This window comes from Mobula birostris, chromosome 2 (genome assembly GCF_030028105.1).
Source record: "Mobula birostris isolate sMobBir1 chromosome 2, sMobBir1.hap1, whole genome shotgun sequence".
Lineage (NCBI taxonomy): Eukaryota > Metazoa > Chordata > Chondrichthyes > Myliobatiformes > Myliobatidae > Mobula > Mobula birostris.
This window is the reverse complement of record NC_092371.1, coordinates 16,898,345-16,925,450: the sequence shown is the minus strand read 5'-3', so window position 1 is coordinate 16,925,450 and position 27,106 is coordinate 16,898,345. Positions and strand designations below refer to the sequence as shown.

Sequence of the window (27,106 nt, the reverse complement as noted above, 5' to 3'; positions counted from 1 at the left end):
TACACTGAAGGGCATTCAGAGGTGACATTGCAAGCAGCTAAGCACACATATGGCCATCTGCCATGCCACTCCCACACCAAGATTGAGTGCAAGTGTGTGCCATGCTAACAACCCAACAGCACATATTAGACGGCAATAGAGTCGTGCATGGGTTAACAGTCAGACCCAAGTCAGAAGATCATTGGTTGAAATCTCAATCCGACCCAAAAGATATTACTGGTCCTTGTAATGTAACCGTGTTGTTGATTCATTGTCTATCCTAGGTCTGAGTTGAATTTAGCCCTCTCTGGTAGCCATTAAGGGTCTACACTCTCTGGTGGCCATTAAGGATCTACACTTGAGAGGGTTGTGCTCCCTAGTGACACAGGGAAATATTTACCCTTTAAACATCATTTGAGAATAAAATTATTTTGTCACTCTCACACTGTATGGCACTTGTGCACAAAATTGTTGCATTTCTACTATTTGACAGTTTTGATAACTTATTTTGCTATGTCTATAGACTTCTTATCCAGAGTTAATAACAACATATTAAAGTAGTACATAGAACGCTTTCACGTTAGACCTACCGGTTGCGCCTTCTCCACTTCTGAGCAGCCAAAACACAACCAGAATTCACTCATTTCTCCTGGCTTTCACAGACTCTTCACACAAAACTGATCTTTTAAAAAAACTGGGCAACTCAATGTTGACCCCCCTCTGCCCACACTCAAGCAAGGGGGGCAGGCTTCACCAATGGCAGGAGTCCACAGCTGCTGAAATCAAAATTCGGGTAGTCTGTCCCCTGGAACGTCAAATTTTCCCTTTGTACTTGGATCCAAACCTGTTTTAAGGAGAAGATAGTTAGTAACTCAAGCTCGATAAATAATGCTGCACGGGAAATTAGAAAAGAGAATTTTTTTTTTTTTTTTTTTTTTTTTTTTTTTTTTAGATACAGTGCAGAACAGGCCCTGTGGTCCTTCTAGCTGTGCTGCCCAGCAACTCCCAGTTTAATCCTAGCCTAATCACAGGCAATTTACAATGACCAATTAAACTACTAACTGGTATGTCTTTGGACTGTAGGAGGAAACTGGAGCGCCCGGCGGAAACCCATGCCGTCTTGGGGAGAACACACAAACTCCTTACACGCAGTAGCAGGAATTGAACCCAGGCCACTGGTACTGTAAAGCGATGTGCTAATCTCTATACTACTATGCCATCCCTATCTGATGTTGGAGGCATTTAGCTCTTGTGGGAATGGATAGTTCATTGGTAGCACAGTAAAGTCACTTTTCTTCCCCATCTAGCCAATATCTTCTAAGGTATGGACTCAGAGTAGCAGATTGCTGTTGCGAGGTGCCACAGCAAGTGGCTAAGGCATTTAAGATGCAGTTGGATAATTACACAGTGGAACATGGCCCAGAGAGAAATTGGAACTATATGGGAGGACACTGTGGTCAGCAAGGACTTGTTGGGCCTAAGGGCCTGTATCCGTGCTGTATTGCTCTGTGAATCTATAATAGGACATCTGATTCAAGCAAGTCAATCTTGATAGCATTAGATTAGTCACACAAACTTTGTTAACTCCCACACTGCCCAAAAAGGACACATGCCAGTGGGTTATTCAGTAGCAGTACGATTATTTTATTTGCACTTGACTCCCCCAACCCCTGGCCTCACTGTCCCATCTGTCTGATAGAGCATGAGAGAGATAAAGAGCTGGATTTGACCTGAGCCTTGATTGGTGTTAGGTATGATAAATTTATACAGTCATCTCAAGGAATTTGGATGGTGAGGCTGAGAGATTAGGAACAGCCTTAAACCCTCTCCCCCAGCAGTTCTCCAGCAAGTATTTCCTCGCAGATATCCTCCTTGCCCCATTAACTTCAGAAATATTGGAGCAAAAATATTCTGCATGGTTGCAGTGAAAACACAAACAAGAGTGTTCTGGTCCCCCATCATATACAACTCAGATCCTTCCTTTGTTCAATGTTAAGTCATCTGATCACCTGTGAAGCACTTGGGACATTTCACTCTGACGGTATTATGTTTGCAGAGGTCTACAAGTCCCAGTGCCTCATTGAACGGAAAGGATGCCAGAATAATATTCCTTCCATCCAGTGAATCCCAAATCACATTCCTGCACTGCTAAACTCATCGTCAGCTGATTTGTGAGGGCTTTTTGACCATTGCATACAATCAATCTCAAGTAAATCCATATATGTTTTGATATATATGTTTTGAAAGGGTTTAAATTTTTTTTAAAACTAGATTTAACTGGCTTTGGGGTTTTGTGAGGGATTAAAATCAAAGAGTTATAACCTTAAAACTAGAGCAAGATTCAGGAGGAGATGTCAGGAAAAACATCATAAAAAGGGTGCAGTGGGGTGGATCATGATATTCTCGCCACTCCAAATGACTGACGTTACACCAAGTACAGATTCTTTGGCCGATGATGTTGTGCTGACCTTTTAACCTACTCAAAGATCCATCCAACTCTTTCATCCTATATGACCCTCCATTTTCCCACCATCCATGTGCCTATTCAAGAGCTTCTTAAATGCCCCTAATGTATCTGCCTCTACCACCACCACTGGCGGGGCACTCAAAGCACCTACCACTTTGTGTAAAGAAGCATACATTGAACGTTCTCCTGGCTTTTTCTTTCCACCTATTATCTTAAAGTTATGCTGAAGCTTGTGGAATCATCAGAAGTGTCCAAGTCAAGGTCTGTGCATTTCTTTTGGGTGAAAAGATTACAGAATGTGGACCAATAAGGGGAGATCAGCCATGATATTGAACAACCTCGGGGAGCTCTACAAAGATGGCCCAAGAATGGAGAGGAATGGACAGGAGTTGTGAACTGTCATTCTTATCCCATTATTTGAGACTGGACTACCAGGATTTATTGTCCATCCCCAATTGCCCCTCACATATAGACAGTGCCAGATATGGAGAGCAAATTCCTTTCTTTTCACAACAGTCTGCTGGTTTCATGATTACCATCAGTGACACTACTTTTAATTTGATTTATTTAAAAATTCAAGTTTGAATTTTCCACTTGCAGTGGTGGGACTTTACTAGCGTCCTACTAAAGCCCATTGTGGCTTTGTACAACAAGTCAAGGCAAGTTCAGTCAGAGATAGACCTAGGTCTAACCAGTGGCCACCCATGCACTGACTGATTGCAGGAAAGGCAAGCTACAAGTGGTGGAAACAAACCCCAAGGCACAATTCACATGCCCAAGGAACAATAAAACACCTTCGATCAAGGAAAAGAATAGACCACATCATAGTCAAATCAATCAGGCCTCAGTTCTTCACTGAAATTTGTTAAATGTCCTTTTCCCAAATCATCTCACAACTAAGTATTAGAGGTGCATTAAGGTTAGGGTTAGGGTAAGCCTAATGTATGGTAATTTAGTAATTTCCTGAAGCTCTCTCCCTCAGAAAGACCATTAAGCAGTGCAGCACACTCACTGTAATCCCTCTGAAAGTGTGTGCTTCCTCAGTGTTGATGACACTATATTAAAACTATTGATCTGGATCTCATTTTGACAGTAGACTGAATAATAACAGGAAAATAACACACTCAGCACACTGCTCAGTTCAACTCAGTACTGCTGACATTGGTTCACTTCCTCAGCAGCAAATCTCAGCTTAAGTTTACATGTGCTACCTGTGACCAGAGTTTTACAAGGAACACAAGCATGCCTTTATTGAAAACTTCAGGTAAACCCAACAGCAGGCCAGAGAGTCATTGGGCACTACGGCACAGAAACAGGCCCATCACCCCAAGTGTGTGCTGAATCATTAACCTGCCTAGTCCCATCGGCCGCACCCGGACCATAGCCCGCCAAAGCATCCGCCACTTGCACTGGTAGCTTATTCTACACTCTCTCCACCTCTGAGCGAAGACGCTTCCCCTCATATTTCCCTTAAATATTTCATCTTTCACCCTTGACCCATGACCTCTAGCTGTAATCTCACCAAAACCGCAATGGAAAACGCCTGCTTGCATTTACCCTATCTATACCTCTAATAGTTTTGTACACCTACATCAAATTTCCTGTGGCTAAAGATATTTAAAACTCTCTGCTAGGGCCCCTGCAATTTCTGCACTAGCCTCCCACAGGCCCTGTGGATTTATCCACCCAAATTTGCCTCAAGACAGCAAATAACTCCTCTGTAATCTGTACAGGGTCCATGACGTCGCCCCTGCCTTGTCCCACTTCATAGACACTGTGTCCATTTCCCAAGCAAATGTAGATGCAAACTATCCATTCAGGATCTTCTCCATCTCTTTCAACCCCAAGCACAGATCACAACTGATCAACAAAAGGACCAATTTTGTCCCTTGCTATCCTTTTGCTCTTAATACATCTGTAGAAGCCCTTCAACTTGTCCATAGAGCAACCTTGTGTCTTCTTTTAACCCCCCTGATTTTCTTAAGTGTTTTCTTGTATTTCTTATACTCAAGTACCTCATTTGTTTTCTACCTACCTATACGTACTACACTTTCTTTTTCTTAATCAGGACCTCAATATCTCTCAAAGACCAAAGTTCCCTAAACCCGTTATCTGAGCCTTTTATTGTGACAGGAACATACAAACTCTGAAATCTTAAAATTTCACTTTTGAAGGCCTCCCACTTACCAAGTACACCTTTGCCAAAGTACAACCTATCACAATCCGCACATGCCAGATCCTTTCCAATACCATCAAAACTGCCCTTTCTCCAATTCAGAAACTCAACCCGAGGACCAAAGCTAATCTTTCCATAATTATCATGAAATTAATGGCAGTATGATCACTAGTTGCAAAGTGTTTCCCTACACAAACTTCTGTCTCACTCCCTAGTAGGAGATCTAGCATCACAATCACACTCCCTCTGGTTGGGACCTCTGTGTATTGACTAAGGAAATGTCTATTAATATGTGGCAAGTTAAAATCACCTACTCTTATGTCTCAACCTTATGTTTCTCGAACAGTCTGCAATCTTTACAAATTTGCTCCTCTAAATGCCATGGTCTGTAATATAATCCCAGTGAAATACTCACTCTGAATGCATGTTTCAATCTTTTTTAAGTAGAAATATCTTCTCCAACTGCATGTTTCAGTATTTTTTTAAGTAGAAATATCTCCTCCTCTTGGCATCCTCGGTCTCACCAATAACAGCTTGCATCTAAATGTAAACGTTCCAAAGTACTTCAAAGGAATGTTATCAAACAGCATTTGATACTAAGCCACATCAGGAGGAAAAGAGGAAGTCTTTAAGGAGTGCCTTAAAACAAGCAGCCAGGGAATGAGCTGATTGGTTTATATAGGGAGTTCCATAACTTAGGTCTAGCCAGCTGAAGGCACAGCTGCCATTACTTTATACTTTATTGTCGCCAAACAATTGATAATAGAGCGTACAATCATCACAGCAATATTTGATTCTGTGCTTCCCGCTCCCTGGATTACAAATCAATAGTAAATATTAAAACTTTAAATTATAAATCATAAATAGAAAATAGAAAAATGGAAAGTAAGGTAGTGCAAAAAAAACGAGAGGCAGGTCCGGGTATTTGGAGGGTACGGCCCAGATCCAGGTCAGGATCCGTTCAGCAGTCTTATCACAGATGGAAAGAAGCTGTTCCCAAATCTGGTCGTATGATTCTTCAAGCTCCTGAGCCTTCTCCCAGAGGGAAGAGGTACGAAAAGTGTGTTGGCTGGGTGGGACGTGTCCTTGATTATCCTGGCAGCACTGCTCCGACAGTGTGCAGTGTAAAGTGAGTCCAAGGACGGAAAATTGGTTTGTGTGATGTGCTGCGCCATGTTTACGATCTTCTGCAGCTTCTTTCAGTCTTGGACAGGACAACTTCCATACCAGGTTGTGATGCACCCTAGAAGAATGCTTTCTACGGTGCATCTGTAAAAATTAGTGAGGGTTTTTAGGGGGCAGGCCAAATTTCTTTAGTTTTCTCAGGAAGTAAAGGCGCTGGTGGGCCTTCCTGGCAGTGGACTTTGCTTGGTTGGACCAAGTCAGGTCATTTGTGATATTAACCCTGAGGAACTTAAAGCTTTTGACCTGTTCCACTTGCGCACCACCGATGTAAATTGGGTCGTGCGGTCCGCTACTCCTTCTGAAGTCAACAACCAATTCCTTCGTCTTGCTGACGTTGAGGGATAAGTTACTGTCTTCGCACCATGCCACCAGGTTCTTAATTTCCTCTCTGTACTCAAACTCATCATTATCCGAGATACAGCCTACAATTGTTGTGTCGTCAGCAAACTTATATATTGAGTTTGATGGAAGTTTGGCTACACAATCATGGGTGTACAGTGAGTACGGCAAGGGGCTGAGTACGCAGCCTTGTGGGGAACCGGTGCTCAGAGTGATTGTAGAGGAGAGCTTGTCCCCTATTTTTACAGCCTTGCCCCTGTCTGTGAGGATGTTGAAGATCCAGCTGCAGATCTGAGTGCTAAGGCCCAGGTTCCAGAGCTTAGGAATCAGTTTATTTGGAATGATGGTATTAAAGGCAGAGCTGTAGTCAATGAAAAGGAGCCTTACGTATACGTCTTTATTCTCCAGGTGTTCTAAGGAGGAATGTAGAGCCAGAGAGATGGCATCTGCCGTTGACCTGTTGCTCCGGTAGGCGAGTTGCAAAGTGTCGAGGTTGACCGGTAGGCTGTGGTTGACGTGTGCCATAACCAATCGCTCGAAGCACTTCATAGCAATTGATGTCAGAGCCACAGGTCGATACTCATTCAGGCATGCTACCTTGCTCTTCTTCGGCACTGGGATTATCGTTGCCTTCTTAAAACACGAGGAGATCTTAGACTGATGCAAGGAGCAGTTGAAGATGTCAGCAAACACTCCAGCTAGCTCGCTTGCACAGGCCCGGAGAACCCGTCCCGGGACGCCATCTGGGCCCGTCCCCTTCCTTGGATTTATCTTCAGGAAGGCCCTTCTAACGTCCTCCTTGGTGACGATGAATCTCGATGCCACCAGGTCTGGTTCATCTGGAGGGAGCAGGATGCTCCTCTTCTGTTCGAATCTTGCATAGGATATGATAAGTTCGTCAGGAAGAGAAGCACCACAGTTATTGATATTCCCAGCCTTTTCTTTGCACCCAGTGATCTCATTTAGACCCTGCCATAGTCTACTGGCATCCCTCTGGTTAGCCTGGACTTCCAACTTGGCTCGATATTGCCTCTTGGCGCCCTTAATGGCTTTCTGGAGTTCACACCTGGATTCTGTGTAGCGACTGGTATCCCCAGACCTAAAAGCCGCAGCTCTAGCCTTCAAAAGGGACTTGACCTCATAATTCATCCAAGGTTTCCGGTTAGGGAATACCCAGATCGTCTTGCGAGACACACAGTCCTCTGTGCATTTCCAAATAAAGTCCATGACAGCTGAGGCATACTCATCGACGTTAGCTGCCGAGTCCTTGAATACTAACCAGTCCACCGATTCAAAGCAGTCACGGAGGACCTCATTCGTTTCCTCCATCCAACACGACATTACCTTTGACACCGTGACCTCCCGCTTCAGTTTCTGTTTGTAAGCCGGGAGGAGGAGTACAACCTGATGGTCCGATTTTCCGAAGTGAGGTCGTGGGACGGAATGGTAGGCATCCTTGACTGCTGTGTAGCAGTGGTCAAGTATATTCGGGCCTCTAGTGGGGCAGGAGACATGTTGGTATAACTTTGGCAGCGTCTTTCTGAGGTTGGCCCGGTTAAAGTCCCCGGCTGTAATGACCAAAGCCTCCGGATACCTGGTCTCAAGTTCACTGATGTTGGCACACAGTATGTTCAGAGCACACTCCACGTCTGCCTGGGGGGGGGGGGGGGGACGTAAACCGCTGTCAGTATTCCCGTGGCAGATAGTAGGGACGACACTTCACTGACAAGTGTTCCAGGTCCGGGCTGCAGAAGCTTGTCAGTGCCACTGTGTCCGAGCACCACGCAGTGTTGATCAGTAGGCAGACACCACCTCCCCTCGTCTTGCCCGAAGATGCCATGTGGTCCATCTGATGGATTGAAAATTCCTCCGGTCGGATGGCACAGTCAGGGGTAGCAGGGGAGAGCCAAGTCTCGGTGAAACAGAATACACAGCAGTTCTGCATCTCCCTGCAGTAGGTGAGTTTCCCTTTAAGATCATCCACCTTGTTCTCTATGGCTTGCACATTAGCTAGTAGGATGGTGGGCATAGAGACCCTGAGGCTCCTCAGCTTCAATCTGACCAGCAGCCCAGCTCCTTTCCCAGGCTTCCTTGGTAAATAGTGCATCTTTCCAGGTTTCCATCGATGCAGTGTGTTGTTGTCAGCTCTTTGAGGTTGGTGGACGCGTCCCACGGGGATCGATCGGCGGGTTGCGTCGTCGGGCGCTCCGGGTCAGGCCGAGTGACAGGGGAGGCTCCGCTGCCACTTCCAGCTGCCGGGGGCCTGTGCTGTCAACTGAGTTGGGCCCCGAAGCCGACACTTAATCCCGGATGGCCGGGATCCTGGCTGAAAGAAGTCCGTAAGCTGAGCCACGGTTGTGGAGGCCTCCGCTCCAGCCGAGCCTCGGGCTCGATTTCCGAGGTCGGCAGCAGAGGCCTCACTTCCGGCAGCTGTGGATGTCCACCAACGGGACTTTATGGTGGTCGCTCCGGGGAAGCGTCTGGGGCACCTTGAGGTCTCCGACGTCACTTCTGTGTGGTCGTCTGCTCCAGAGACATGCTGGTCAGAATGGGCCATGTCTCCAAGCACTCCAGCACCGTAGCAGACTGCGGGTCTCCCGGAACGTGGTAGGCCTCGGTCCAGGCCTCGCTGGTCAGGTTCAGGTGCGGTCCGGAGTTTAAGAAGCAATTCCGGCGCAGTGATCTTCAGCTGGGTCAGTAGCTTCGCCAGGGTGTTGTTGATCTTGCTAGATGTAGCAGATTGTAGGTTTAGAAGGGTTTCTCGGGTATAGGATAGTGTAGAGGGCAGTTTGCTTGGGAGAGCACACGCAGAGTCGCCATTTACCGGCGCCATCTTGTTCAACCATTAGGCTAAATAACAGAATGGTAAAAGGACAGACTTGGTGGGCTGAAAAGAGGAAAGGTGCATCTCTATGGTATTAAGATTGAGAGCTCTCAGTTGGCTGTACAGCTGGAGGAAAAGAGGAATCAGAAAGATCATGGAGGAATTTTGAATGAAGCTAAGCAAAAAACAAAGGTATAACAAGATCAGTAACCACCATGGGTCAGGGAGCCTTTTGGCATGTTATTTACAGACAGTTGTACTGAGGCCAGCCACACATTCTAGAGCAGTTATAAACTGACCACCCAGTGTTGGCTGTCAGCCAGCTATGGCTGCATAAGTCCACCGAGAGCAGCTGAGAAATGGCCTGGCCTAAGTTTAGACACTACATCTCCACTGGATCAAGACCTCACACTGTTAAGACCAGGGGGCAGTTGGTGTGCAACAGCCACCCCAAGTTTAAAGAAATTGCGCTCAGGCATCTCCCATTCTTTACTGCAATGGAAGCAAATTCTCATCAACCCAAGAGGACAGCACAAGTCAGTGATGGAAGGCTTTCACCAAGAATCAGTGCCCTGCCTTGAGCACAGGGGGCTGAAGGGCCTGTTTCTATTTCCACACCAATCACTAAATATCTATCGATAAGTTCCCATTTGGTCTGTAGCCTACCATGTCTCAGCAATTCAAATACTCATCCGAATGCTTCTTAAATGTTGTGAGTGCATTTGCCTCCACCATATTCCCTAGCAATGTATTCCAACTTCCAACCACGCTCAGGTGAAAAAAATTCTTCGGTAGATCTCCTCATAATCTCTTACACCTCATTTGTCTTCTGGCATGGGAAAATAACAAGGTAGTTGTTAAATTGTTTTAGCTTGTGTGAGTGTCTCAATGAGGGGATTTAGTTTCATGACAAGGAGCTGGTCATTTAAAATCAAGGAATTACTTTTTACAGAGAACAGAACAGCTCTGGAATTCTCTGTCCTAGAGAATTGTGGAGCATAGACACATCTTTGAAAGATCGAAAAATTGAGGGCTTTGGCAGTCAAGTAGTTGAGCCCTTGGGTAGATCATCCATGAATATATTGAATGGTACACTAGGCTAGACAAGAGGGTCTGAGCTAAAAGGAGACATTGGATAAACTTGGGTTGGTCACACTAGAGAAGGGTTCCCAACCTGGGGTCCACGGATTCCTCGGCTAATGGTAGCGGTCCATGACATGAAGAGGGTTGGGAACCCCTGGCCTAGAGCATTGGAGGGCAAGGGGAGATCTGGTAGAGGCTTTTAAAATTATGAGAGGCATATTCAGATACATTAGACATCTAATGGGTAGAAATGTCAAACACCAGAAGACATGGTTTTAAGTTTGTGTGGGGGGGTGGGAGGGTTGGGGAGCTTAAAGGTGGCTGAAGCACAAGTTTTGTTATTTTTTTTTTTATGCAGACAATAGTAGATACCTGGAACAGGTTACCAGAGTTAGTGGTGGAATCTACGGTCTGATGGAGTTCAAGAGACACATGAATATGAAGGGAATAGAGATGGATGATACACAGACAAAGGGCATTTCGTATAAATTGGCATCAAGATCAGCATAACATTGTGGGCCAAATGGCCTGTCTAGTGCTGTACAGTTAGATGTTCTATGTCAATATACCTGTGTTGCCACCTATAGACCTCTACACCAAGGTTCATTTTTAGCTCAATACTCCCAAGGAATGATATCTGTCCTAAGCATGACCTTGCACTTTCCAGCACTACATTGCATCTACCAATGTCCTTGGCAGGTTAAAAATAACCTTCACCCCATCAACAACGATAGTTTTCTTGTCATGTGCAGACTTACTAGTCGTACTTCCTATGCTGATGTCCAAAAATCAGAGATTCAAGGCCCAATCCCCATTTCAGTAGCCCAAGTACAAATTCAGCAGTTGCCAAAGGAGTTGGCACTGAGCAAGCAAAACACCAGCTTGGAGGGCCACCCTTAAGAGGGACTTTAAACAAAGACTCCATGTGTTCTCTAAACTACTTGGACAAGGATCATCTGCTCACAGTTTCAAAGGGGAGTTCACTCCATTCCTAAAGTCCAGGGCCAATATTTATCCTTGAGCTAATATTATTAATGAACAGATTGTCTGCAAGTCAGCAGAACACAAACTGGTTGCTGTTAATCTTACAGAGAAGCAGCAACTGCAATTGGCTGCAAAGTATTTAGGATCAAAGAGAACTAGATGTCACAGACGCCTTAGCAAATTCAGATCGACCTTTTTTTAAATCTTAGCTGCCACACCCTAAAGAGGTTCCAAAGCACATTCTGGCCACCAAGGTAGGGTAACATAGCAGTAAGCATAACATTTTGCAGCCCCAGCAACTGGGGTTCAACTTCTGCTGCTGTCTGAAAGGAGTTTGTACGTTCTTCTGATAATCATTTGGGTTTCCTCCAGATGATCCCATTTCCTCTCACATTTCAAAGACGTAAGTGTTAGGTTTAGTAATTTGTGGGCATGCTATGTTGGCAGCAGAAGCACAGTGACACTTGCATGCTGCCCCCAGCACATCCTTAGACTTCGTTGGTTGCTAACACAAACAACACATTTCACTGTATCAACATAGATGTGACAAATAGAGCTAATCTAATCTAATCTAATCTGAAGTGCAGATAGTGTTGTAGGAAACATGACAGATGGTGTGAACAGCAAGATCGCAAAAACAGTTGATACACATAACCAATGGCTATAGGGAAGGTGTTACAGTACTACAAAACTGACTATAAGCATCTTCAAGACAATATTGGTGGAAGATGATATTTCTTGATACCACACCCAAAGAGGAAGGCGGTCAGACCAGTTTGTTGCATGACGTCTACGTTAAAGACGAACTAAATCTGCAAAAGAAAATTTTTCCACGGCCTACGAGCTGCCCTGAGGTCTGCAATTGGATGGTGTCCAGGTACAGCACATTAAAAAATATGATGAGATAATGATGAAGCATTCAGAACTTATGGAACTTGACAGGGATATTTCTCTGATCTGGATTGTCTAGAACCTGCAGACAGAGCCTCAACATATAGGGTCATTTTTTTAGGGCAGGTATGAAAAGGAATTTTGTCACCCAGAGGAGAATGGATCTTTGAAATTCTCTTCCCAGAGTTCAGTCACTAATTATATTCACAAAAGGGAATCAGGGAATGAGGAGTTAGTGCATGGAAGTTATGCTGAGTTTAAAAAAACTAATCAGGTATGATCCTACTGAGTGTTGAAATAGACACAAGGGACTGAAAAGACTATTGTTTCTGTTTCCTATGTTCTTAAGACAGAATGGCAGAAGGGAGTGAAGAGAATTTTTAACTCTACCTCAGAAATCCTCACCTCCTCCTCCTCCACTCTGTGACCAATTGCTGACAGCCCTTCCACAGAGAAATGAATGGAACACAAGAATTATGATAAATAGGTCACACGTGGATTAGAAATCGGTAACCAATAGGGCACCACTGAGATCAGAACTGAGCTTTCAACTATTAGTAAATTATATTAAGAACAGATGAATATCCCAAGTGTATACAGAAAAGATTACTGAGGTTACAAAGATAGGTTGGTTAGCAAGTTCCAAGGATCCTGCAAAGGGTTAGGTTACGTGAGTGGACAAGAATATGGTAGATGGAATAAGAATGGAAAAATATGAAGTTCTTCACTTTGGAAGAGAAAATCAAAAAAGCATTTTAAAGGCTGAGAGAGCACTATGCATTGATACAGTGATCTTGGAGTGCTCCTACATGACACACAAAAGGTACCATTCAGACAGCAGGTAATGGCCTTTATTACAAGAGTATAGAGCAAGGATTCCCAATCTTGGGTCCACAGACCCCTTGCTTAATGATATTGGTCCATGGCATAAAATATGTTGAGAACACTTGGTATAACTATTAAAAGTAGGGACATTTTGATGCAACTTTATAGGACGTTGGCAAGACCAGATCTGGAGTACCATATACAGTTTCTGTTCCAATGATGTTAAGAATCGGGTCAAAAGGGGGGAAGAGGATAGGCAACCAGTGCAGAGTACCCCTGTGGCTGGGTGAGGGTGGGGATGACCTAGCAGAGAAAGGCCACAACAATCAGTTCTCTGGCTCTTTGGCTCAGAAGGGAAGTGGGGAGAAGAGACAAGCTGTAGTCATAGCAGATTCAATGGTTCAGAGAACAGACAAGAGGTTCTGTGGATGAGAATGAGAATCTTAGATGGTATATTGTGCCCCAGGTGCCAGGGTCAGGGACATCTCAGATCACGTATACAGCATTCTTAAGTGGGATGGTGAGTAGCCAGAGGTTGTGGTCCATTTCGGTACCAATGACATTGGTAAGAGGGAAGATGACATCCTGCAAAGTGAGTTCAGAAGTTAAGGTGCTAAGGTAAAGGACAGGACCTCCAGGGTTGTGATCTCAAGATTGCTACCCATGCCACATCCTAGTGAGGCCAGAATTAGGAAGTTAAAAAAATAGTGCGGGAGGGAGAGCACCATTATTGGATCATTAGGCTCTCTTTCAGGGAAGGTGGAATCTGTACAAAAAAGACATTTTGCATCTGAGTTGGAGGTGGGCTAACATTCTTACAGAAACATTTGCTAGTAATAAACAGCAGGGTTTAAACTGGAGTTGCAAGGGGATGGAAATGAGAGCAGATAGTGGAATGGTTGTGGAGAAAGATTTTATTAAGCCTACATACAAAGTCAGAAATTCAGATGTTAAGCATGGTGGGACTAATGTTCTGAGTTGTGTATATTTCAACGCAGGGAGTATTGTAGGAAAGGTGAGTGAGCTTAGAGCACGGACCAGTGAGGGGAATTATGATATTGTAGCCATTAGTGAGACTTGTTGCAAGGGGGACAGGACTAGCAGTTCAATGTTCTAAGGTTCTGTTGTTTTAGATGTGATAGAGTGGGAGGAATTAAGGGGGAGGGGTAGCATTACTAGTCAGGGAAAATGTCATGACAGTGCTCAGTCAGGATAGACTGGAGCGCTTGTCTCATGAGGCTTTATGGGTAGAACTGAGAAATGAGAAAGATATGACCAAATTAATGGATTTTATATTACAGAGCACCCAATCGTCAGCGGGATTTAGTGAAGCAAATTTATAGACAGATCGCAAACTGTTGCAAGAACACAACGTAGGTGATTTTGACTTTCTACATATTGACTGGGACTCCCGTGCCATAAAAGGACTAGATGGGAAAAAGTTCATTAAATGTGTTCAGGAAGGCTTCCTTAATCAGCACATAGAAGTCCCAACTACAGAGAATGTGATACTAGATCTCCTATTAGGTAATGGGACAGGGCAGGTGAGAAGTATTAATAGGGGAACACTTTGAATCTAGTAATCATAAAGCTATTAGTTTCAAGATAATTCTGGAGAATGATAGGTCTGGTCCTCTGGTTGAGATTCTAAATTGGAGGTAGCCCAATTTTGATTGTATTAGAAAGGATCTGGCAAGTGTGGATTGGGCCCAGTTGTTTTCTGGCAAAAGTGTACTTGGTAAGTGGGAGGCCTTCAAAAGTGAAATTTTGAGAGTACAGAGTTTGTATGATCCTGTCAGAATAAAAGGGAAGGATAACAGGTTTAGGGAACCTTGATTTTTGAAAGATATTGAGGGTCTAGTTAAGAAGAAGGAGGTGCATATCAGCAAAGGACAAATGAGGTACATGAAGAGTATTAAAAATGCACGAGACCTATAAAGGAAATTAGGAGGGTTAAAGGAAGGCATAAGGTTGCTCTAGCAGACAAGATAAAGGAGAATCCCAAGGGCTTCTACAGATATATGAAAAGCAAAAGGATAGCAAAGGACAAATTTGGCCCTCTTGAAGATCAGAATTATGATCTACACATGGTGCCAAAGAGATGGAAGAGATTTTAAATGGATTTTTTTTGCATCTCTATTCACTCAGGAGATGGACACTAAGTCTATAGATGTGAGGCAATGCAGCAGGAAGGTTATGGACCCTATACAGGTTACAGAAAAAGAAGTGTTTTCTGTGGTTGAGGCAGATAAATCCCTATGGCTTGACAAGGTGTTCCCTTGGACCCTGTGGGAGGCTAGTGCAGAAATTGCAGGGGTCCTAGCAGAGTTATTTAAAATGTCTTTAACAACGGTTAAGGTGCCGACGGATAGGAGGATAGCTAATGTTGTTCCATTGTATAAGAAAGGCTATAAGATATTATTGGCTGGTGAGCCTGATATCAGTAGTGGGTAAATTATTGGAAGGTATTCTTAGGGACTGAATATGTAAGTATTTGGATAAGCAGGGACTGTTTGGGCATAGTCAACATGGCTTTGTGTGTGGTACAGTACATCATGTCAAACCAATCTTATAGAGTTTTTAAAGGAAGTTACCAGGAAAGCTGATGAAGGCAATGCAGTGTATGTTGTCTACATGGACTTCAGCAGAGCCTTTGGCAAGGTCCTGCACGGGAGGTTGGTCAAGAAGTTTCAGTCACTTGGCATTAATGATGAGGTAGTAAATTGAATTAGACATTGGCTTTGCAGTAAAAACCAGAGGGTGATCATAGACTGTTGCCTCTCTGACTAAAAGCCTGTGACTACTGGTGTGCCACAAGGATTGATGCCAGATCCATTGTGGTTTGTCATCTATAGCAACGATCTGGAAGAACAAATTTGTGAATGACACCAAGAATGGGGTGTAGTGGACAGTGAGGAAGGCTATCAAAGCTTGCAATGGGATCTGGGCCAGTTTAAAAAATGGCAGTTGGAATTTAATACAGACAAGTTGAGGTGTTGTTTTTTGGGAGGACTTACATGGTGAGCAGAAGGACACTGAGGAGTCTGGTAGAATAGAGGGATCTGGGAATACAGATCTATAATTCATTGAAAGTGGCATCACAGATTCATAAAGACAGCTTTTGGCCTTCGTAAGTCAGATCAGAGTACTGAGTACAGGAGTTGGGATGTTATGTTGACATTGTATAAGACATTGGTGAGGCCTAATTTGGAGTATTGTGTCCAGTTTTGTTTACCTCTCTACATGAAAAATCAAAATCAGGTTTAATATCACTGCCCTATTTCGTGAAATTTGTTAACTTAGCAGCAGTACAATGCAAAAGATGATCAGTATAGAAAAAACTGAATTATAGTTTGTCAAACTATAAATAGTCAAGGTAAAATAAGTAGTGCGAAAGCAGAAATAAAATGTCAATAAGATTGAAAGAATGCAGAGACAATTTACCAGGATATTGCCAGGACTTGAGGACCTGAGTTATAGGGAAAGATTGAAGAGGTAGAACTTTATTCCCTAGAGCACAGGAGAATGAGGGCAGACTTGATGGAGGTATACAAAATTATGAGGGGTATAGCTAGGGTAAATGCAAGTAAGCTTTGAGGGTGGGTGAGACTAGAACTAGAGGTCATGGGTTAAGGGTGAAAGATGAAATGTTTAAAGGAAACATGAGGGGAAACTTCTTCACTCAGAGGGTGGTGAGAGTGTTGAATGAGCTGCCAGCAGAAGTGGTGAATTCAAGGTCGATTTCAAAATTTCAGAGAAGTTTGATAGATACATGGGAGGGGTATGGAGAGCTATTGTCCAGGTGCCGATCAATGAGACTAATAGTTCAGCGCAGACAGGATGGGCTGAAAGGCCTGTTTCTGTGTTGTAATTTCTGTGACTAATACAGGCTGTTCCCAGGTAATGAATGTGTTCCATTTGTATAGATATTCTTAAGTTGGTTTTGTCCTCAGAGATCATCCAATACGATAATTATACCTCCATAGTATTGTAATGAATGACATTAAAACACACAGGAACAATGACTATAACTGGAGAGATGTAACTAGTTCTGGAGTATGTGGCATGATCTTCTCCAAAGGGTTGACAGGGTGCATGTCAAGAAGATATTTTCCTCGTGGGTTTACTAGAACCAGGGTGGGTATCCTAGACAGCAATGGAGGTAGAATCATTGAATATATTCATAGAAACAGGCCCTTCGGCTGTGCAGTACTAGCAACCCAGGTTCAATTCCCATCACTGTCTGTACGGAGTTTGTACATTCCCCTGTGACTGCATGGGTTTCCCCTGGGTGCACCAGTTTCCTCCCACAGTCCAAAGATGTACAGATTGGTAGGTTAATAGGTCATTGTAGATTGTTCCATGATGAGAGCGAGTTTAAATCAGGGGAATGCTGGGCGGCGTGGCTCAAAAGGCCAAAAAGGCCTACTCTGCACTGTATCTCATTGAATAAATAAATTCAAGACAGGATGACAGTTACTTAAACAATAAGAGTATGGGAAAGACAAAGATGGAAGCAGATATAATAGGAACTTTAAAAGGGGAACTTAATAAACATCTGAGATCAAGTTTACACAGCACAGATACAGGTTCTTCAGTTCACTCTTCTATGCCAATCAAGAAACCCATCTAGTAAGTCCAATTTGCCTGCATATGACCTATGGAATAGCCCTCTAAATCTTTCCTGCCCATGTACCTGTCTAACTGTCTTTTAAACATTATAATCGTACCTTCTCCTAGTATCTCCTCTGGCAGTTTGTTCCATATACTGTGTGTGGAAAACTTGCCCCTCAGAACCGCTTTAAATCTTTTCCCTCACACCATAAACTATAACTTGAGGTTTCAATCAGGTGGCCGTGCCCAGTTAAACTGGTGACCCGTTTCCATCCGGGGGTCAGTGTGGACATGGTGGAGGATTACAAATACCTGGGGATACGAATTGACAATAAACTGGACTGTTCAAAGAACACTGAGGCCGTCTACAAGAAGGGTCAGAGCCGTCTCTATTTCCTGAGGAGACTGAAGTCCTTTAACATCTGCCAGACGATGCTGAGGATGTTCTACGAGTCTGTGGTGGCCAGTGCTATCATGTTTGCTGTTGTGTACTGGGGCAGCAGGCTGAGGGTAGCAGACACCAACGGAATCAACAAACTCATTCGTAAGGCCAGTGATGTTGTGGGGATGGAACTGGACTCTCTGACGGAGGTGTCTGAAAAGAGGATGCTGTCTAAGTTGCATGCCATCTTGGTCAATGTCTCCCATCCACTACATAATGTACTGGGTGGGCACAGGAGTACATTCAGCCAGAGACTCATTCCACCGAGATGCAGCACTGAGTGCCTTAGGAAGTCATTCCTGCCTGTGGCCATCAAACTTTACAACTCCTCCCTTGGAGGGTCAGACACCCTGAGCCAATAGGCTGGTCCTGGACTTATTTCATAATTTACTGGCATAATTTACATATTACTATTTAACTATTTATGGTTCTATTACTATTATTTAAGGTGCAACTGTAACGAAAACCAATTTCCCCCGGGATCAATAAAGTATGACTATGACTAAACATTCCTATTCATCTCTTTTTTTTATATAAAGAATCTCATTGCCCATTCTGACCATCACTAAACTGACTGTGGAAATATTTAGTAGTAGAACTAAAACAGTAGTTACTATTCCAGGTGGGGCGGGTGGGTGAGACTCTTTGGCAGAAGCTTTGATGAGGCATCTATAAGCCAAAACATTCACTCTGGTTTTCTTTACAGACGCTGCCACCATTCGCTGCTTTCATTTCAGATTACGTCTGCAGTTTTTTTATTTGAATTAATCTAGTAAACTTTCTTTGAATTGTTTCCAATTCATTGACATCCTTCCTTAGCACACAGTGGCCAGATGTGGTCTCGCCAGTGGCCTGTGTGACTAAAGCACATCCTCACTACCTTCACATGCAATCAATAATGGCACTGTTAGATTTCTGAACTTCCTGCTGAGACCCAAATCCCTCCGCATTTTTGAGCTCCATAATCTCTCACCATTTAGACAAGATTTTCATCCCAAATGGATAATTTCACATCTCCCCATGTAATAGAGCCAGATAGTCACAGAGTTGTACAGTGCAGAAACAGACCCTTTCACCCATCTGCACTAGTCCCAACTACCTGCACTAGATGGTAGTCCTTCATACCTTGTTTATGTAAGAGACTGTCTAAATGTTCAAAGATTGTATCTGACTCCATCATCTCCACTGGCATAGAGTTCCATGTCTTAATAGCTCTATGTTAAAAAAAACTCTATTTGCCAGATCTTTGCCCACCTACCTAACCCATCTGTATCCCTCTGTGTCATCTTCCTTTTCATCCTAAACGCAAGAGATTCTGCAGATATTGGAAATCTTGAGCAACACACACAAAATGCTGGAGGAACTCAGCAAGTCAGGTCACACCTATGGAGGGAAATACACAGTTGACATTTTGGGCTGAGACCCTTCATCTGGACTGGAAAACAAAAGTACAGAAGCCAGAATAAGAATGTTGGTGAGGGGCGAAGTGGTATACTCAGTCCAAATCTTTAACTGTTTATTCATCTCCATAGATGCTGCCTTGCTGAGTTCGTCCAGCATTGTGTGTGTGTTCTTTCCCTTTCACCCTATCTTTTTAACAATCATGCATTTGCTGCTTACTCCACATTCAGTTGGAGATCTCGTTCAATTACCTGGCACAGGCAGGATGGACTGAATGGCCTTCTCCACTTACATAGGTAGAGAAGGACACGGACCTTGTCTGGGCAGATAGGATTAATGTAGGTGTGGAAGGGCCTGTGTCTGTGCCATACAACTTCCTGACTGTGGGAAATCATGAAGAGGCTGGATTCACTGATAGTAAATTTTTGGCTGGTACATCATACGTGATAAGAAGACATGTAGAGGGGACTGAGCGAAAACACCACCTCTTCTCAGCTCTGAGCTAACATTCAGTGTTCTACAGCTAAGAGTGAAGGGTCAGAACATAAAATCCATTCAGTGCCCAAATCCTGAATCTGACTTATTCATTTACCACGAGTCTACTGACTGTGGGGAGAGCATATCATTGGCCAAGCTGACAGCTGCAGTGCAACTCTGTGGGAAATATAACATTGCCTTTTAGCCGCCTCCTCCAATAAATCTAGAGAACTCGTGGTCAGGAGAACTTCCCCATGGTGAGCAACTGATTAGTTTATGCTGTTTGTGGAAGCAGCCTCTGCACTAATTGTCTGTGACCTTCCCTGCATATCCCTGCATATTCTTTTAACAGTAAATCTACTTGTAATGTCAGTAATTGGTTGTCAAATACTTCATGCCTGGAGCTCCTGAAAACTCAGGAAAGAGAAGTGCCTGATATAACTGTCCAAAACTCTGAGGCAATTGGAAAGCTTGAAATGGTCACTCACATATTCTCACAAAATCTACAAATTTTGCACGGCCCCTGGACAACCGATTCCAGGCCAGTGCCATTGACTGAGAGGTTACAGAAGAAACATAAAGATTTCACGGTGGCGGATGCTGCGACGGGAGGTCTCTGTAATCAAATGACTGCGCTCTGTCTCTCTTTCTCTCGATGGTGGGGAGAGTTTGCTACCTATTCTCTAGTCGGAGAAACTATGAATAAAAACAATATAGCAGACTGTAACATCGTAACAGCAACCATTTGTCTCCCCTTTCACTGTGAAATGGGTGACATCTCTCTGTCTCTTGTTCGTGCAAGAAAGCAAGAAAGAGCCTCTGGCATGTCAACTGTCAGGTAAACAATAGTTTTTGTTGACTGCAGATCAGAGTTTTGGGGGCTTTGCTATTGCTTGTTGTGTGGTGGACGCTAATGCTTTTTGCTGAAATGGGTGGGGGGTTGATGCTTTGCTGCTGTGTGTGGGAGGGGGAGGGGAGAAGGGGCTTTGGGGTTCTAACGTTTTTCTGTCATTCATTATTTTGAAGTTCTATTTTTCGTGGATGTCTGCGAAGACCAATATTTCAGGTTGTATATTGTATACATTATCTGATAATAAAAGGAACCATAGGGAATAACAAAGTACAGAATTCTGACAAAGGGACCTGTCATCTATTTATGGTGGGAGCATGAAACAGTCAGCAGAGCAGGAGCAAAGAAACAGCATTTTGTTTAACATCACATGGAAACAGGGTCCTCAGCCTATTCTGACCAATTGCCCACACTTAGTCCATATCTCCCTAACCTTTCCTATGCATGCACCTGTCCAAATGTCTTTGAAATATTGTAAATGTACCTACCTCCACCATTTCCTCTGGCAGCTGGTTCCATGTACAACACCCTCTATAAAAACAAACCTGACCTTCAGGTCTCCTCTCACCTTAAATCTATACCATCTTGTTTAAGGCTTTGAGATTTTTAAAAAAAAACAGATATCCACCCTATCTGCTCCCATGATTTTATGAAGTTCTTTCTATAAGGTCACGCCTTAGCATCCTCTGCACTGGAAAAGTCCCAAAATCACAGAAACTAAGCAAACTGTAGGGATTCGGGGCATTTCTCCCCAATGACCTGGGGATATTTAACATGGGCTTAGAACTGGTTAACTCGGCTGTCACCACATTGCTGTTTGCTGGAGCTCGCAGTACCCTAAACTGGTTACACACACCTCTGGACATTGTTTGGGCCGTCCAGTTGTTGTAAATAGCACTAGAGAAAGGCAAATCTTTCGTTTACTTCTGAATTGTAGGCACAGTAAGCAGGAAGGGGAGAGGCACCTTGGCTTTCAGAACAGCTTAGAGAAGCAACACAGAAAACAAGCTCGGCTTTGAGTACGAAAGTAACCGATGTAATCAAACCGCAAACGAGGAGATATTGTTGAGAAAAAGGGGAAGGAGCAAGAGTTGCAAAGCAGCAAGCCCGAAATCTTACAACAGGGCTGTTGCTCAACCGCTGCCCGCTGGCACCCTTGTAAGATTAACAAGCTTAGCCTCTCTCTGAGCGGGGCACTCCGCTCCTGAATCGTCAATCACCCTAGACGCCATGCAGCGACGCAAAGTAAAAGTCCCCACGAAGCAGTAAGCCGCTCGCCGGCCTGGGTGGGTCGCCTTCACTCAGTGGCCAAAAAAAAGGCTCCTCTTCCCAACAACAGCCGCTGTTCAAGGGCTCTCTGTTTCTCTCGCCCTCTCACATGGGCGCGATTTTAAATTAAATTTACCGTTCAATTTTTTTTCAAAAAAGTGATGGGACCCGTCTTTAAATCTACAACTTAGTTCGTGTTTTGTAAAATTATGTCTGTAAGGAAGCAACAGCAGCATGTTAATATTAACGGAAAATATAAACTTTAAGAGGTCACTTTTGCCAGTCTTCCCCTTTCTCACCTCGGTTTCCCCAACACACCCGAAGGTTCATTTCAAGTGCCGGCACTAACTGATCACTCCGAGCTCCGGCAATAGGACAGCCTACTCTCAGCAATGAAGCGGTTTCGTTAAAGCGAGAACGAAAGGGAAATGGTTTCAACTTTTCTTTTCTCTTACCCTTTCACTGAAGGCTCTGGGTCCAAGTAGGTGAAGTCAAGGTCGTTTTGACATAAGGATCAGCAAGTATAAAGCGAAGCCATTTGAACTTCCTCGGCCGAAGTCTTCCTTGTGCGCTGAGGTGTGGCTGTAACTCGCTGCGAGTGAGTCAGTGGGCCGACCTTGTTCTGCTCTATTTCCCAGGAGTAGAGAAAGTACAGAACGCCACCTCTGGGTACAACTGGTGCACAGCCAGCGAGAAACACCCGTCTGAAAGGTGTGCTCATACATGCGTGCGTGTGTGTCTGAAAGGTGACCACATATGAGTGTGTACGTGTGCGCGCGCAGTCTTCCTCACTACAGTAATGCATATATTTGTACAAGTTATCAATACAGTTCTCCACAGAAACGTGTCTGAGAGAAAAGCCACTCAGAATTCAAAGTTATGAATTATACAGCACTGAAAAAGACCCTTCGGCCCAACTCGTCTATGCTAGTCCCATTTGTCTGCATTTGACCCAAATCCCTCTAAACCTTTCCTGTCCATATACCTATCCAAATATATTTTAAACATTGTAATTGTACCTGCACTTTCTCACACCTTAAACCTATGCCCACTAATGCTAGGCTCTCCTATCCTGGGAAAAAGCCCAAAGTAAATTTATTATCAAAGTACATAATGTCACCATGTACAACCCTGAGATTCCATTTCTTGCAGGCATTCACAGTAAGTAGAAGAAGAACAGTAGAATCAATGGAAGACCCACCCAACAGGACAAACAACCAATGTACAAAAGATAACAAACTATGCAAATACAAAAAAAAAGAAATAATATCAAACAAGTGAACAATAAATATCAAGAGCATGAGACAAAGAGTCCTTGAAAGTGAGTCTGCAGGTTGTGGGAACAGTTCAGTGCTGGTGAGACTGAAATGTGGTTGCTTCTTGATGGTCACAGTGAGCAGACAGCATAGACTGAATGGTGGGGGTCGTTGAAGATGGAAGCTGTTTTCCTGCGACAGTGCTCTATGTAGATGTATTCAATGGTGGGGAGGGCTTTAACCATGATGGACTGGACTGTATACACCACTTTTTGTAGCTTTTTCTGTTCAATGACATCGGTGGTTGCATCCCAGGCTGTGATGCAACCAGTCAGTATACTCATCACTGCACATCTATAGAAATGTATCAAAGTTTTAGATGACATGTGAAATCTTTGCAAACTTCTAAGAAAGTAGGGGCACTGCTGTGCTTTCTTCATAGTATCACTTATGTGCTGGACCCAGGACAGATCCTTTGAAATGATTACGCCAAGGATTTTAAAGTTGCTGACCCTCTTGGGGTCTGATCCTCCTCTGGTTTCCTCCTTCTGACATCAATAATCAGCTCCTTGGTCTTGCTGACATTGAGTGAGAGGTTGTTGTTGTGGCACCATTCAGCCAGGTTTCCAGTCTCCCTCCTATATGCTGATTGGTCAACACCTTTGATTCAGCCATCAGCAGTGGGGTCACCAGCAAATTTAAATATGGCATTGGAGCTGTGACCATCTACCTTATCTATGCATCCTGTGATTGTATAAACACCTATAATATCACCCCTCAGCCTCCTATGCTGCAGAGTAACAAAAGTCAAAAACTATCCAGCCCCCTTATAACTAAAGCCCTTCAATCCCAGTAACATCCTCATAAATCATTTTGCACTCTTTCCAGTTTAATGACATCTTTCCTCTAGCAAGGCAACTAGAACTGTACACAAGGAACCTTGTTGAAAGTCCATGTAGACAACATCCACTGCCCACCCTCCTCAATCATCCCTGTCAACTCCTCTGAAAAATCAATCAGGTTGGTAAAATATGACCTCCTCTGCACACAGCCTTGTTGGCTATCCCAAATATCTTTGCTTTTCCAGATGGGAGTAGATGCTTTCTCCAATAATTTCTCTACCACTGATGTAAGGCTCACTGGCCTATAATTTCTTGGATTGAGCCTATTGCCTTTTCAAATAGCAGAACAACATTGGGGGCATGACATGAGAGATTCTGCAGATGCTGGAAATCTTGAGCAACATACACAAAATGCTGGAGGTACACAGCAGGTCAGGCATCATCTCAACCTGAAACATTGACTGTTTATTTCCCTCAATAGATGCTCCTGACTTGTTCAGTTCCTCTAGTGTTCTGTGTGTGTTGGCTACTCTTGGACTTTAACTCTGACTAAAAAGGACGCAACGATCTCTGTTCCAGATTATTGAGAGAGGCAAAAGGGAAGATTGTTGATCTCCTCCCTTGCCTCACTCAATAACCTGGAATAATCTATCAGGCCCTAGGGACTCCTCTACTTTAATGTTCTTCAAAATCCCATTGCTTCCTCCTGGCCTAGAAATCAGCACAGCTTTCTCACTCTTCATATCCTTTTTCTGAGTGAATACTGATGTGGTGTACATTTTCTACTTTGCCCACCTTCTCTGGCTCCAGGCATCAATTCTATACTTTGTTCTTGATTAGCCCTACCCTCTCCCTAGTTACCCTCTTCTTGAGATTCTCTTTAATCCTACTCATCTAGAACATTCTACATCCCCTTTCTAACCTTCCTGATTCCTTGTTTCTCTCCTGCTTCCTTTATATTCCTCAAAGGCCAGGCCTTCTAAACCATGCATATGCTTCCCTTGCTTTTTTGACTAAATTTACATCTTTCACCATCTAATTGCTCAAACCTTACCATCCTTGTCTCTCTTCTTCACAGGAATATGTTAGTCCTGAGTTCTGACTAGTCGGCCTTTAAACAACTCCCAAGTGTCAGGTGCAGACTTGCCCAGTAACACCTGCTCCCAATCTACTCTCCCAGCTCCTGCATAATACTGGTATAATCAGCACTTTCACCTGAGGTCCACTCTTATCCTTATCCTTAACTTGTTCCCAAAATACTCTCACACTAAGACTCTGATCATCAGCTCACTTAAAATATAAGGGCTAGAATGGCCCATTTCAAAATTGTACTATTGATATACCATGTCAAAAATATGCACCTAACTAATTCTGATCAATCTAAGTAAGCCACTAAGAAAGCCCAGTCAATTTTGTGGAAATTAAAGGCACCCACTATGACAACTACGTTGCTTTTATATCTTTCCATGATCTACCTACAAATCTGACTGTCTGGGTGGGCCCATTGTTTCTGCCTGCTCCTGCCCCACTGAACTCATATCCACAAACCTTGACTCCATTCTATCCCCCTTAGTTCAGTCCCTTCCCACCTACATCTGCGGCACTTCACATGCTGTTGATCTCTTCAACAACTTTCAGTTCCCTGGCCCTGATCATTTCATTTTCACCATGGATGTCCAGTCCCTGTACACCTCTATTCCTCATTGAGAAGGCCTTAAAGCTCTCCGCTTCTTTCTCAACAGCAGACCTAACCAGTGCTCCTTCACAATCACACTCCTCCATCTAGCAGAACTGGCCCTCACCATCAACAATTTCCCTTTTGGCTCCTCCCACTTTCTCCAAGGTGTAGCCACCTTGTAGTTATGAGCACCTGCTTGAGCCCAGGTTTTCTTGGCTACATAGAACAGTCCATGTTCCCAGCCCCTTCTCCGATAACGCGCCCCATCTCTTCCTTCACTACATTACGACTTCATTGAGTGCTGCTTCATGCACTCATGCTGAGCTCGTCAATTTCACCAACTTTGCCTCTAAGTTTCCACCCTGCCCTCAATTTCACTTGGTCTATTTCTGACATCTCTCCCCTTTCACAACCTCTCTGTCTCCATTTCTGGAGACAGATTGTCTACTGATATCTTTTATAAACCTACTGACTGACAAATATCTTGACTATATTTCTTCTCACCTGGTCCCTTTTCTTCATCTCCACCACATCTGTCGCCAGGTTGTGGCTTTCATTTTCAGAACATCAGAGGTATTCTCTTTCTTTAAAGAGCAGTGTTTCCCTTCCTCTACCATTGACGCTGCCCTCACTCGCATCTTCTCCATTTCCCGGACCTCCCCGTTCACCTCACCTTTCTGCCGCCTTAACAGGGATAGAATTGTTCTTGTCCTTACCTACCACCTCATGACCCCCTACATCTATCATGTCATTCTCCACAACTTCAATGGGATCCAATCACCATATGCACTTTTACCTTCCTCTACTCTCCACATTCGGCAGGGATCACTCCCTCTGTGATTTCCTTGTCCATTCATCCCTCCACATAGATCTCTCTCCTAGCACTTATCCCTGAAAGTGGAAGAAGTGCTACACCTGCCCATTCAACTCCTCCCTTACCTCCATTGAGGGCTCCAAGCGGTCCTTCTAGGTGAGGCCACACTTTACTTGCAAATCTTTTGAGGTCATCTGCTGTATCTGTTCCTCCTGATGCGGCCTCCTCTTCACTGGTGAAACCCAATGTAGATTGAGGGATTGGTTTGTCAAGCACTTTTGCTCCATTCATAACAAACAAGATTTCCCAGTTTAATTACAATACCCATTCCCATTACGACATGTTGGTCCATGGCATCCTCTGCTGCCATGATGTCCACTTTCAGGATGGAGCAATAACACCTCATATTTCATCTGGGCAGCCTCTGTGAGCATTAATTTCTCTAACTACCAGTAATTTCTCCTCTGCCACCTACTCTCTTCTTCCACTCTTCATGCTGACTGCCCTCTTACATCTTCTTTCTCACTTGCCTATCACCTTCCTCTAATCCCCCTCCTTCTTCCTTTCTCCTAAGGTCCTCACTCCACTCCTATCAGATTCCTTCTTCTTCAGCCCATTACTTTTTCTAACTATCACCTCCCAGCTTCTCACTTCATCCACCCTCCCTCACCCTCTCACCTACCTTCCCTCTCACCTGGCTTCACCTATCA

At 43.9% G+C, this 27,106-nt stretch overlaps 1 long non-coding RNA gene across 1 annotated transcript; it reads right to left on the bottom strand.

The window, feature by feature from the left end:
• Positions 1–569: 569 nt before the first annotated feature.
• On the bottom strand, positions 570–22,547 carry LOC140185066 (uncharacterized). The gene is made up of 2 exons (XR_011882485.1): positions 22,262–22,547; positions 570–823 (listed from the first exon to the last, which is right to left on the bottom strand). It is a non-coding gene; the product is annotated as an uncharacterized lncRNA (long non-coding RNA).
• Between the last annotated feature and the right edge of the window lie 4,559 nt (positions 22,548–27,106).